Here is a 13718-nt window from a genome sequence, read left to right on the forward strand (position 1 = left end):
GTTCGAACTAACGCATCTAAAACTAAAAACTAGTTCGAATTAGCGTTTTGCTAATTCGAACTAGCATGTCCACATTAAGTGGACCCTGAACCGGGCTTAAGGATGGCCGGAAGCAGTGCCGGCAGGGCATCAGAGGAGGACTTAGAGCGTGGAGATGCTGTCTCAAGCTAGCCAAGGGCTGCGCTTAAAGGGACCTGACCCCCACCCCGGACAGACAGTTCTCAGGGGTGCCCTGCTTGCAAACCAGTCCTGGCTTGGAGTGCCCGGAGTGCCCACACTGGGCTCATCACAGCACTCGGCCATCAGACCAGCTGCACTTGCCGCAGGCTGCCATCTGGGGAGAGGGGACAATTGGGGGGCTGCAGGAGAGCTTCCACCCCCAGAAGTCCGCAGACCCAGCCCAGTCCTCCCCATCGGGGGCTCGTACCCCATTCCTCCCTCACCTCCTTCCACTTACCCTTCCCTAGCCCCTTTTCTTGATGTACAAAATAAAGGACAATTGTGTTCAAAAATGGAATCTGTCTTTATTGAACAAAACTGGGGGAGACTGGGAAAAGGAGGTGGGAGAGGGGAAGAGAGAGGGTGGGAGAGGGGAGGGCAACTACAATGATCAGGGGTTGGGAACAGGTCCCATATGAAGATAGGCTAAAGAGACTGGGACTTTTCAGCTTAGAAAAGAGGAGACGGAGGGGGGACAGGATAGAGGTCTCTAAAAGCAGGAGTTGGGTGGAGAGGGTGCATACAGAAAAGTTCTTCATTAGTTCCCATAAAGAAGGACTAGAGGACACCAAAGGAAAGGAATGGGTAGCAGGCTTCAAACTAGTAACAGAAAGTTGTTGTTCACAAAGCAAAGAGTCAACCTGTGGAACTCCTTGCTGCAGGAGGCTGTGAAGGCTACAACTAGAACAGAGTTTAAAGGGACGTGAGATCAAGTGATGGAGGTTGGGTCCATGGAGTGCTATTAGCCAGGGGGTAGGAGTGGTGTCCCTGTCCAAGGTTTGTGGAAGGCTGGAGAGGGATGGCACGAGACAAATGGCTTGGTCACTGTCTTCGGTCCATCCCCTCCAGGGTCCCTAGGGTTGGCCGCTGTCGGCAGACAGGCTACTGGGCTAGATGTACCTTTGGTCTGACCCAGGACGGCCATTGTAAGCTCAGGGTCGGGGGTCTCAATGGACCCCCTTGATTTTCATGCACACCTGCTCCTGGGTGTGGCCAGCTCCTGGCCAGGCTGGCAGCTCTCCTGCCCTAGACGGCCACTTTCCTGTGCCTAGTGCGGAGATCATGGACGAGGTCCACGATGTCCGCACTAGCCCAGGCAGGTGCCCGCCTCTTGCGGTCTCGGGCAAGCTCCCGGGAGCCGCCAGCCTGGTCCCGGGAAGAGGGGGAGGGCTGGGGGGCATTGGGTGGGTGGCTCGAGCTTTGCCAGGTGCAAGGTCTGCTGGCTGGGTGCTGGCAGGCTTGCACCTGGCACGGGCACTGTAGCCAGCCCGTGCCCCTTTAAGGGGTCCGGAGCCGGAAGGGGGGCAATAGAGTTTTCCTGGTGTTGGCCAGAGTGGCCACCAGGGAAACCTGGGGAGGGCTAGCCTCCCACTAGTTCGAATTAAGGGGCTACACACCCCTTAATTCGAACTAGCTAGTTTGAACTAGGCTTAATCCTCGTAAAATGAGGTTTTGCTAGTTCGAACTAAGCGCTCCGCTAGTTCGAATTAAGTTTGAACTAGCGGAGCGCTAGTGTAGCGCCTATGAAAGCTAGTTCGAACTAACGTCCCTTAGTTCGAACTAACTCTGTAGTGTAGACATACCCTAATAGTGTAAAACCAGCTGTTAAACCAGCAGACAACACAATAGCTGAACTATGGAAATTCTATGTCACCTGCTCCAAAAGTCACTGGTTATTACAGAGCATTTCTAGTTTTATAATCAAAAGTAAAAAAGAAAATGGGAACAGGGCTGCAGATGTGGCTGCATTTTGGTAATTAAACAAACATTTTCTGTTTGGAGAGAGCTTAAATAAGACATTAATGCAGTGGTTCCCAACCTTTTCGAGCATACAGACCCCTTTTCAATCTATTACAATTTTATGGACCCCCAAACACTATAGCTCTTTTCAAACATTCCATTACTTGATAATCATTTGAAATGTATAATAGTTCATATTATCTGAACAAATATAGTAGCATTGAGAAATATTACACGGTGGCCACATTGAAATGTAACAACTTTGAGGTGCCATATATTTTTGTTGAAAAAGAAAACCTAGCCACCCAACTAAACCCTTCCCACCACTCTGATAGCTTTTGAATGGTTAGAGCAGGGTGATGTATTCAAAAGAGAGAGAGAGAGAGAGAGAGAGAGAGAGGAAAAAAGGTAAAACGTGACCGACTCATCTATAAGCCAACACCAGAGTATAGTAACAGCTTGTCAGCTTCAGCATGGACTGAGGGACATGCAGACTGAACGGCACGGAGCTTCTCAGGTCCCATTGGCTACTGTTCACGCACGCTGCTTGCTCAGCTCCTGTCCCCTCTATCCCCTGCCCATGCACACAGTGAGTGGGCTTTTGTGGCCAAAGGGCGCTCTGGAGCTGCCAGCTCCTCAAGGGTGGAATTTTGGGAAGGTAGGGGGCAAGGGTGGAACTTAGGGAGCACGGAGTGCAGGGGACAGCAGTCATGTGCTCCGGGTCTCGGCTTGCTTCTGATCCTGTTCCTTAGACACCAGGGCTGTGTGTAGACTAGCCAGTTTTTTCAGAAAATCAGCCGCTTTTCCAGAAAAACTTGCCAGCTGTCTACACTGGCCGCTTGAATTTCCACAAAAGCACCTACTTCCTACTGTAAGAAATCAGTGCTTTTTGCAGAAATACTATGCTGCTCCCGTTTGGGCAAAAGTCCCTTTGGCGCAAAACTTTTGCGCAAAAGGGCCAGTGAAGACAGCTGAGATTTGTTTTGCACAAAAAAGCCCCGATCGCGAAAATGGCGATCGGGGCTGTTTTGCGCAAAAGCGCGTCTAGATTGGCCATGGATGCTTTTCCGCAAAAAGTGCTTTTGCAGAAAAGCGTCCCTGCCAATCTAGACACTCTTTTCCGAAAATGCTTTTAATGGAAAAATTTTCTGTTAAAAGCATTTCCGGAAAATCATGCCAATCTAGACGTAGTTTGAATTAAGGGCTATGTAGCCACTTAATTCGAACAAGTTGGAGGCTAGCCCTACCCAGGTTGCCCTAGTGGCCACTCTGGGCCAAACCAGGGAAACTTTTCTGCCCCCCTCCCAGTCCCAGAGCCCTTAAAGGGGCACGGTCTGGCTACAAAGCTTGTGCCAGTTGCAAGCATGCCAGCACCCAGCCAGCAGACCCTGCACTTGGCATGGCATGAGCCAGCCACCCAGCCCTCTGCCTCTTCCCAGAACCGGGCTGGCAGCTCCCAGGAGTCTGCCCAGGGCCACAAGAGGCAGATGCCTGCCTCGTCTAGTGCGGAGATCATGGACCTCATCAAGGTTTGGGGGGAGGCCTCCAATGTCCACCACCTCCGCACTAGGCACAGGAATGCAGCCGTTTAGGGAAGGATAGCTGCCAGCCTGGCCACCAAAGGCCACATGTGAACTCAGGAGCAGGTTTGCATGAAAAACAAGTTGGTCCAGTGAGACCCCCGATCCTGAGCCCTGAGCTTAGAACATAAGAACGGCCGTACTGGGTCAGAACAAAGATCCATCTTGCCCAGTAGCCTGTCTTCCGACAGTGGCCAACACCAGGTACCCCGGAGGGGATGGACTGAAGACAATGACCAAGTGATTTGTCTCTTGACATCCATCTCCAGCCTTCCACAAACAGAGGCCAGGGACACCGTTCCTACACGCTAGCTAAAAGCACTCAATGGACCCAACCTCCATGCATTTATCTAACTTCTCTTTAAACTCTGTTATAGTTCTAGCCTTCACAGCCTCCTGCGGCAAGGAGTTCCACAGGTAGACTATACATTGTGTGAAGAACAACTCTCGCTTATTAGTTTTAGACCTGATGTTCATTCATTTCATTTAGTGTCCTCTAGTCCTTCTATTGTGGGAAATAATGGAGAACTTTTCTTTCTTCACCCTCTCCACACCACTCATGCTTTTATAGACCTCTATCATATCTGCCTTCAGTCTCCTCTTTTCTAAGCTGAAAAGTCCCAGTCTCTTTAGCCTCTCTTCGTATGAGACCTGTTCCAAACCCTGAATCATTTTAGAAATCCTTTTCTGAACCCTTTCCAAGGCCAAAATATCTTTTTTGAGGTGAGGAGACCACATCTGTATACAGTACTGAAGCTATGGCATACCATAGTTTTATACTTCCCCTCCTCCTCCTTCCCCTGGCTTCCCCCTTCCAGCTCCCTCCTCCCAGGTTTCCCCCTCCCCTCTCCCACCCTCTCTCTTCCCCTCTCCCACCTCCTTTTCCCATTCTCCCCAAAGGTTAATCCCCCCCCCCCAGTTTTGTTAAATAAAGAGAGTTTCTATTTTTGAACACACATGTCCTTTATTTTTTACATCAGGAAGGGGGGCTAGGGAGGGGTAAGTGGAAGGAGGTGAGGAAGGAATGGGGCACGATCCCCCGATGGGGAGGACTGGGGTGGCTCTGCGGGCTCCTCGGGGTGGAAGCTCTCCTGCAGGGCCTCCTGGATCCTGACAGCCCCCCGATTGATCCCCCCAGATGGCAGCCTGCAGCAAGTGCAGCCGGGCTGATGGCCAAGTGCTGTGATGTGCTGAGTGTGGGCACTCAGAGCACTCCAAGACAAGACATAAGAACATAAGAACGGCCGTATTAGGTCAGTCCAAAGGTCCTTCTAGCCCAGTATCCTGTCTACTGACAGTGGCCAGCACCAGGTGCCCCAGAGAGGGTGGACCGAAGACAATGATCAAGCGATTTGTCTCCTGCCATCTCTCTCCAGCCTCTGACAGACAGAGGCCAAGGACACCATTTTATCCCCTGGCTAATAGCCTTTTATGGACCTAACCTCCATGAAATTATCTAGCTTCTCTTTAAACTCTATTATAGTCCTAGCCTTCACAGCCTCCTCTGGCAAGGAGTTCCACAGGTTGACTACACGCTGTGTGAAGAAGAACTTTCTTTTATTCGTTTTAAACCTGCTACCCATTAATTTCATTTGGTGACCTCTAGTTCTTCTATTTAGGGAACTAATAAATAACTTTTCTTTATCGGCCCTCTCCACACCACTCATGATTTTATAGATCTCTGCTTTGCTGTCCCTCATCGAGGTAGACAATCAAGAGGGGAACCCTGAGAACTGTCTGCCCGGGGTGGGGGTCGGGTCCCTTTAAGCACAGCCCTCGGCTAGCTTGAGGCAGCAGCTCCACACTCTAAGTCCTAACCTGATGCCCTGCTGGCACTGGTTCTGGCCAGCCTTAACTTCGGTTCAGGGTCCACTCCATGTGGACATGCTATTGTGAATTAGCAAATTGCTAATTCTAATTAGTTTTTAGGTCTAGATGCACTAATTCGAATTCACTTAGTTCGAATTAAGTTAGTTTGAATTAGTGCTGTACCCTAAGGGAGCGAGGGGAAAGTGCTTGCACCCCGTGCATGCCTCTCACACACCAGCCAGGAGTGAGAGGCATGCGTGGCATGCAAGCAATTTCCCCATGCTCCCTTCCGGAGAATGGGCTCAAAAGCAGGCTGCACTCTGGGGATGGGTAAGAAGAAAAGGAAAAGAAAAGTATCAGGCCCACCATGGACCCCCTGCAGTGCCCTCAGGTCTGCGGACCACAGGTTGGGAACCACTGCATTTATGGATTGATTAGTCTGTGGATCTGGAAAGTAAAACAACCCAAAAACCTTGAGTAATGCTGCTATATTCCTAAAGCATGTGCTAGAAATTCCTGTACCAATTAACACTGCTATTAAAGATGCCAGGACGGGCTGCAACAATAAACCAGTGGTCAAGCAGAAAACACTATAATCAAAACTCAAAGCCTGTATGCTTTCCCTATGAGAAGCAATCTTACAATACAAATGTTTGCTTGTTCAAGGGCAAACGCTGTAGAAACTGCAACAAATTGGGACACACACATACAATATTAAAATGAATAAAAATGCACAACCTTGGGGGCACAATACCAGAGGATTTCAAATTCATCAGCTTGTAGATGAAAAAGGGACAGTGAGAATGTTGTAGAATCTCGGCAATGGTTTAATTCAGAAGGCAACACAAGTGCTACTTAGTGTTCTTTTCTAGTGGAAGGAATAAGACAAAGTGCAACTTTACATTTCAGTACTTTCACAGAGACTGCTTTATATGTGTGACATAAAACCTCAGAGCTTTTAAAAGCATATACAGGGGAAGTAATCATTCCCTTGGGTGTTGCTAGGGGTAGCATAGCTATACACAGCATATATTAAACCTCTATTTTTTGAAGCAAGGGTATTGTGCATTATTTGGTACTCAATTCCTGAGAGAAATTCAGCCAGACTGAGGAAGCACAGAATGCTTGAAGGGTTTTTTTTTAAATGAACACCAGCCCTAAATAACATTTAATTTTATTTTTGGATAAGGTAGCTGCTGGTTTTCACGATGGCACAGGACCCTTGAAGGATATGAAAGCAAAAATGATGTTTGCAGGGACATCCCATCTGAAATTTTGTGAAGCGTGTCCAGTACCAGGTTTAAGTAAGGACCTGATGAACTGACCACTGTGGGTGCTTTTGTCAGTCCTGGTACTCCACTGGGTCATGAGGAGTAAGGGAAGTTGATGGGAGAATTTTTTCCTGTTAACCTCTCACTGTGGGGATACCACAAAAATTCAGCTTATGGGACATTAACTCTAGATACGCTACTCACATAAGCTGGAGTTGCGCATCTTAAATCTACTTTGTCCCTAAGTGTAGACCTGGCCTGAGCTAGTGAGGAAGAGCACACTGAGCACCTCTTTACTTGGAAAACATGGAAAAATGTGAACGTTTCAAAGATTCGGGTACATATTGTGATCATGCCATTGAGAGAGCTGACAAATGACAAGGCAAAGCTGAAGCCATCATGTTATCCTACCCACAAAAATGTGTCACAGTTACGTTCCTTTCTGGGGATAGTTGTATGTTCTTGGATAAGGACAGCTATGAACACAATGGACAGAAGTAGTGCTGGTTCACAAAGCATACCAGTGCTTTTGATGAGGTCAAAAGATTCAAGCGTCTCTTACACAATGCAAGGCACATTGGCTTTCGAAGTTCAGTTTGTGTCCCCCATCTGGAATAGGAGCACATGAATGCAAGATCACACAATGGCATATTGCCTTTCCGCCTAGATCTCTTACCCCTGCAGAACACAACTTTGCTCCCGGTGATTCAGAGATGATGAGACTGGGAAATTACAAAGTTTCACTAACATCTGAATAGAGAATGATTTACTACATTCCAGGTCATCAACCCAAGAAAGGCGCTCTGACAATAGCTGCAGCCTGGTTACAAAGATGGGTGATATTCTTGGGTCCTCGAATTAAGATTCCACAAGTTTCAAAAAGCATGTGACTGCAGATTACATGCCATTGGAAGCAGGAGATAACATTACTGAAGAGAACCAAAGACTCTTACTGTATTCTGCATTAGAGATGTAAAAAAATTATTTATTAACTGTATAACCAATAAAAATTCTATCCATTACACGATTAAACACTCCCAGGGCTGCTAGCTCCCAGCCCCACAGGCTGGCCCCATGCGGAGTTTAACTGTTAACAGTAACGGATTAGTATCAGCTTTAACTGGTTAAACTCGTACATCCCTATTCTATATAGTACAAATTAACCCTTGTTATAGTGACAAATGCTATGGTACAGCACGAAAGTAAAATGATCCCTGATTCTGGCTGAAGTGTGACATTATGATTAGTGCCTGGTCTTAAACAATCAAACACTTTTCCCCAGATTTCTTTGTTCTAAAACAGGAGTGGCCAACCAAGTAGACACGAAGAGCCAAAAGTCCTGTGGATATTAGTGCAAAGAACCACATCTCTCTCCCCCAGAGCCAGGCACCGCCAGTCCCTTCCCCTCAACCCAATGCCCTCCCGCTCCCCCAGATCCCACAAACTCCCCCCACTCTAACCCAATGCCTTCCCCCTCCCCCAAAGCCAGGCACCACCAGGCCCCTCCTATTCTAACCCAATGCCTGGGTCTCACCAGAGCTGCCACCGCTAAAGCAATGCACTTCTCCCTCCAGGAACAGGGGCACGTGCACAAAGCGGGCATGCGGCTCTGAATGAGCCGTAAACCTGAGAGCCACATTTCTGTGAGCAAAGAGCCGAATGTGGCTCAAGAGCTCCAGGTTGGCCACACCTGTTCTAAAACAATGGTGAAAGGCATATTAATGTTGCCTAAGGGGCTGTACAACACTGGTGGCTTCTATGAAGCTCAGGTCTCCCATATGCGAAGAATTACATGAAAATCACTTGGAAGCTAAACATTAAGCCTTGGCTGAGTGGTACATGGCTGCCAAGGATAGCTAAAAAAATAGAGGAAATGGGACAACAATCTCCAGCTTGTCAGCTCACACAAGGCTAAACATACTTGATTAGGAGTAGCCAGCTACTTTTTCAGAGAATCCACTTGAGCTCTGCTGGCCCATTTCTGTGACAATAGGGTTTTGACTGGTGTAGCTACCCATTGTGTGGCCTGAAGTATTCTATGTGAATTCAGGACCAACAGTGGGAGTCTTCAGACTACTGTTTTCAAGAACTAGAGGTCCTGCGGTGACAAGATTTTCAAAACTATTCGCTTACAAAAAGTGTTAAAAAAAAAGATGCCATACACATCACATCAGCTCTTTAACCATCCTGCCACAAATAGATTAATGGCAAAAATTACCCAGACCCTCAATCGATTCATGCAATAGCTCCAGATAAAGGTAGCTTGCAAACCAAGACTGTGTATTTCTTCTTGCCCCATAGAGCTACAGTACATGGTATGACAAATCAGATGCCAGAGAGATTGTTTATGGGCTGCAACTTAACCACCTCTACAAAGGGGCTTTAAGAAATAGTATGACCACTTGGCTACCAGAAGTCAAAATGAACTAGGAGAAAAATTTAAGAGGTTACTGAGATAATTTGTGGAAACTAGAAGTGATTATGTCAGAGATACAAGCTCAAAAAAGTGGCAACGAAACAGTCACAGAGAAGGCACAGAGCCCAGCTTTTAAGTACAAATTCCTCAGGATGTTCTACTCTAGGGACATCTACTCTAACTATGGAGCTGACACTGCTATTGTTATACCTGCAAGGCATCAACCAGCAACAAATTATACTCCCCCCCCCCCCCCAGCCTAATCTGTAGCATGTTGATATATTAATACACATGTATACCATTTTAACAATGTACTTTTACATTAAAGGGAAATGTTGCAGCACACAGGAATTGATTAAAACTTCATTATAACATTTGAGAGCCCCCTCTAGTGGCACTCAATTGTTTGTGTCTAGATAGTGCTTTACTCAGCAAAGGAGGTGTTGAGACAGGACTACATTATTGATCACGAGGGCACTGTTAGTGCATGCCAGCCAGGATCTCACAGTTCAGTTAGTGCACTAGATGTTACTGCTGGCTAAAATTTACAGCTTTCTGGTGTAAACCAAAGAACTGCATAGGCAAGTCCTCAAAGCCAGCTAGAGAAGCAGTACATATATGTAATCTGCATCTTGTGCATATGTATTCAGTAATTATGACTATTTGGATACCATTGTGACTGGGTGGTTTCTTCATGCTATAATTAGTGTGTGAAAAAAGACACTACAATTTCGTTCTGCTATATTGGGCCATTTGAGTCAATAAAAAAATGAATAAACAAAAGAAAAGAAAAAATAGTGGAAAAAAATGAAGATGACCCTCAGTAGGGAGAAGGAGGGGTAGCGGAGAGAGAGAGAGGAAGAACACAATATACAACCATGTATGTTTCATTTTACATTGACCACATAGTTGTTTCAGTCTGGTACTGGAGAGTTAGTTCTAACCCTGATACACAGATGCTGCATTATCTTTTCTGAGATAAAAAAACCTGTGGAAAACCCCCAAAGGTTTAAAATTATAGGAAAAATGGTTTGTGAACTTGTACTAGATTTGTGATTCCAAAATTAGTTGGTGCCAAAAATAGAGGCACATGTAACTGCAAAAAATGTCCCTGTCTCTAGTTTTTAGTATTACAGTAACCGGAAACTTTAATGTACTTTTAAAAAATTGTTTTACAAAATACAAATTATCACAGATGTATCTCTTCCTCTAAGGAACTGTATTTCTTGCTGGTCTCCAGTAAACGTTTGAATGTGTGAAGTTAATGGTCTTCAATTTCTAAAAATGAACTATGAAGGAAAACAAAAAGCCTCAAAAAATAACTAAGATCTGCAGACTATTAAAATGAGATTTCTGCTTGCTTTTTCAAATTTGAAGTTGCAGGTTCTCTGACAATTATTGCAGCCAATTGTAGTCTATGTATTGTATTATATTTATAAATGTTCTGTATCTCTGAGTTAGAGAATGTATTTTGCTCCATGGAGCTCCTCCAGGAACTAAAATCAGTATGTGGTGATTACTGCAATTCCCAGGAACTATCACTCCCTGTGGTGGTTTGCACAGACTGGTCCAAAAAGGTAACAAACTTCAGGAGACAAAACACTTGCACAATAAAAAACTGAGCTTAATCAGAGAGAAGGGAGTTTTGGTTCAGAAAATGGACATCAGCTTTTGTCCAAGAGTGGACCCAGCCCTACTGAAGGTTTGGAAAGACAAACCTTCCAATCTCCACAGGACCAAAGGGGAACTACTAATAAAGTGTTTAGATTCTGTTATTTTGTATGTTTGCTCTCTATGCTTCTGTTTTTAAGGAAACCTAATTCTGCTTTGAAGACTGGTAAAACAATGTCATTGTCCTAGGAAAGAAAGCAAAAAGCAGCGATCGCACTTAATCACAGTGAAATGCAAGGAGCTGCAAGCCTAAACCCCTGGTCAGGAAGGAGTTGAATGCAAGTCCCAGCCCACAGAAAGGTGACAACTAGAGGCCTGACACTGGGGATTGGGGGGGTGAGGGGAGGAGGCATTATTTGAGTGAAAAAAAATGGAGAGGATTTGAGTTATCCTGAAATCGACACTCATGTCCTTCTCTTTGCAGGAACTGATTCAACACAGTAGTCTTGACTGTAAGCTGAGCTACAGCATCTTGGACAGGAAGAAAGAATGAAGATTTTTAAGAAATCTCCAAGCTACAGTGGAACTACAGAGTGACAAACACCAGAGTTACAAACTAACCAACGAAGCAGACACCTCTTTTGGAACTGGAAATACGAAGACAGCAGCAGAGAGAAACAAAGCGCAAATACAGTACAGCACTGCATTAAACATCAACTGCTAAAAAAGGGGACAGCAGTATTTTTCTTTGTCACAGTGAACTTTCAGAGCTGTGTTAAGTCAGTGTGCAATTGTAAACTTTTGAAAGCACAACCATGTTTTGGTCAGAGCTGCAAACAACCGCTATTCCCAAGATATTCATAATGAGGTTCTGTGGTAGTTTTAAATCCTTTTTGTTAAAAAAATAGAAATGATTCCAAAAAGGATAGTTTATGGGTTTGAACTGCCTCTTACGTTTCCTTCCCAAGCAGCAAAATTAGGCTCTCAGCATGTCGGCAGCAGACTTATTTTAACAAGCACTACTGCTTTCCTAATTGAACTAGCACAGTTCTCAGAAACTGGATCCACATTGCTCAGGGAATTCACACTGGGTCCTTGCTAGCAAGGAAAGCGGGTCTTAACCAGTACACTCCAAATTCTGGAACCTCTCAAGATGCTGACATTTACAAGGAATATTACTATGTTGTTCACATGTACATAAGGGCTACATCTACACTGCAGGATTTTTGCACAAGAATGGATGTCTACACTGTGTCTACACTGTACACGTGTTCGTGCACAAGTAAATTTACAGTAAAGCATCAGAAGAGAGAGCTTCTTGCGCAAGAGTTATTCCTTTCCCCATGAGGAATAAGCCCTCTTGCGCAAGAAGGCAGTGTGGATGGGCAACAGGGGTTTCTTGTGCAAGATAGCGTCCACACTGCCATGGAAGTTCTTGCGCAAAAGCACATCTCTTGCGCAAAGAACTCTTGCTCAAGAAGCCTGAAGTGTAGACGTAGCCAAAGAGTATCAGGAGAAAAACCCTTTTCCCTATAGAGAACACATGATGGCTGGAGGGGGGGGGGGGGGGATTTAATTTTAACTCTACATGTTGGCATCAGACACTTTTTTTTTTAAAGCAATGGCTTATGAAACAGATGAAACCATCAAGACCCATATTGTGGATTTACTACAGCTGTCTTCTGCCACACCAACATCATTCAGTCCCAAGCCAGTATAAACAGCCATGGAGACTATCCCACTCTAAGGGAAACTGTAAGGGTATGTCTACACTTGCTCCCTAATTCGAGGTAGGGATGAAAATGTAGAAGACCAAAATTGCTAATGAAGCGGTGATTTAAATATCTCGCTTTTCATTAGCATGATCTTGCCGGCATGTTACTCCGCTCAACAGCCATTTCAAAAGTGTGCGCCGGAACGTGTCAGTTTGAACCAAACCCCTTGGTTTGAACTAATGTTACTCTTCAAAAAATGAGTAACATTAATTTGAACCAAGAAGTTTGGTCAAATTAACGCGTCCTGGCACGCACTTCCTGGTTCGAATCAACTGTTGAGTGGAGTAACGTGCCGGCAAGATCATGCTAAAATGAAAAAATATGGCTGCCTAATCAATATGAAACATGGTGAATGAGAAAAAGAGAATCATATTAACATTGATATTTTATTGTTAAGTGAGATATTAAATCAATGATTAATTATGGGACCTCAAAGAAGGATCAATGCGTCAATATTGCTCCTATGAGCATTTCCTGCTCCAATATGAACACAAGAGACTAAGAAGTAGAGGGAAGATGAAGGACACAGAAATGAGTAAGAAGCCATGCAGAAGTTTATAATTTCATTTCTTTGAACTAAAAAGCGGCTTTAAATCTCAGCCCTTCAGAGAGTTCTGAAGTGTCATTAGAAATTGCATTATTTCCGATTTCTAAGAGCAGAACTGAATGAACTAGAAACACATCTAAGATTTGTCTCTTCCATTTGTTCTTAATCTAATAAAAGAGATATGTTCTTCATGAATTGCAATTATATCTTCATAATTTACAAGTCAGAACAGAAAAAGGATTTAAGATTTCAATTGGATATTTTTAAAAATAATCAGAATAGAAGAGTATTCTCACGTTACATTTCATGATTGATTCCATGAACGCTCTGTGAATGTGAATGTCTATTCAGAAATCTAGAAAAGGAGAGTTGTGTTGCTTCCACATAGATGGTTTGGAGGTTTATGACAAGTGTGTCATCCGAATGCCCAGCCTGGATACAGAGCAGAAATTTGTGGTCTGTTGCCACAAGCTAACCCGTCAATGATATTAGCTAGAAAGAGGACCGTGTATTGGAAATAGACACTGAAAAGAGCAGTAAATAGTACATACAATTACAATACAGGTTGTACCTCTCTTGTCTGGCACCTTCCCGAATCAGGGAATTTGCCAGGCCAGGTGAAGTCAATGTGGCAGGGTTCTGCTCTTCCCACAGAATGGGGAAGGGGAGGAGCTCTACTCCCCTCCCCCCCCACTTCGCTGCACCCCTGGGCTCCCCTCTCTCCGTAGTGGTGGGGAAATCCACTGCAGT

Source organism: Pelodiscus sinensis, chromosome 5 (genome assembly GCF_049634645.1).
Source record: "Pelodiscus sinensis isolate JC-2024 chromosome 5, ASM4963464v1, whole genome shotgun sequence".
NCBI lineage: Eukaryota > Metazoa > Chordata > Testudines > Trionychidae > Pelodiscus > Pelodiscus sinensis.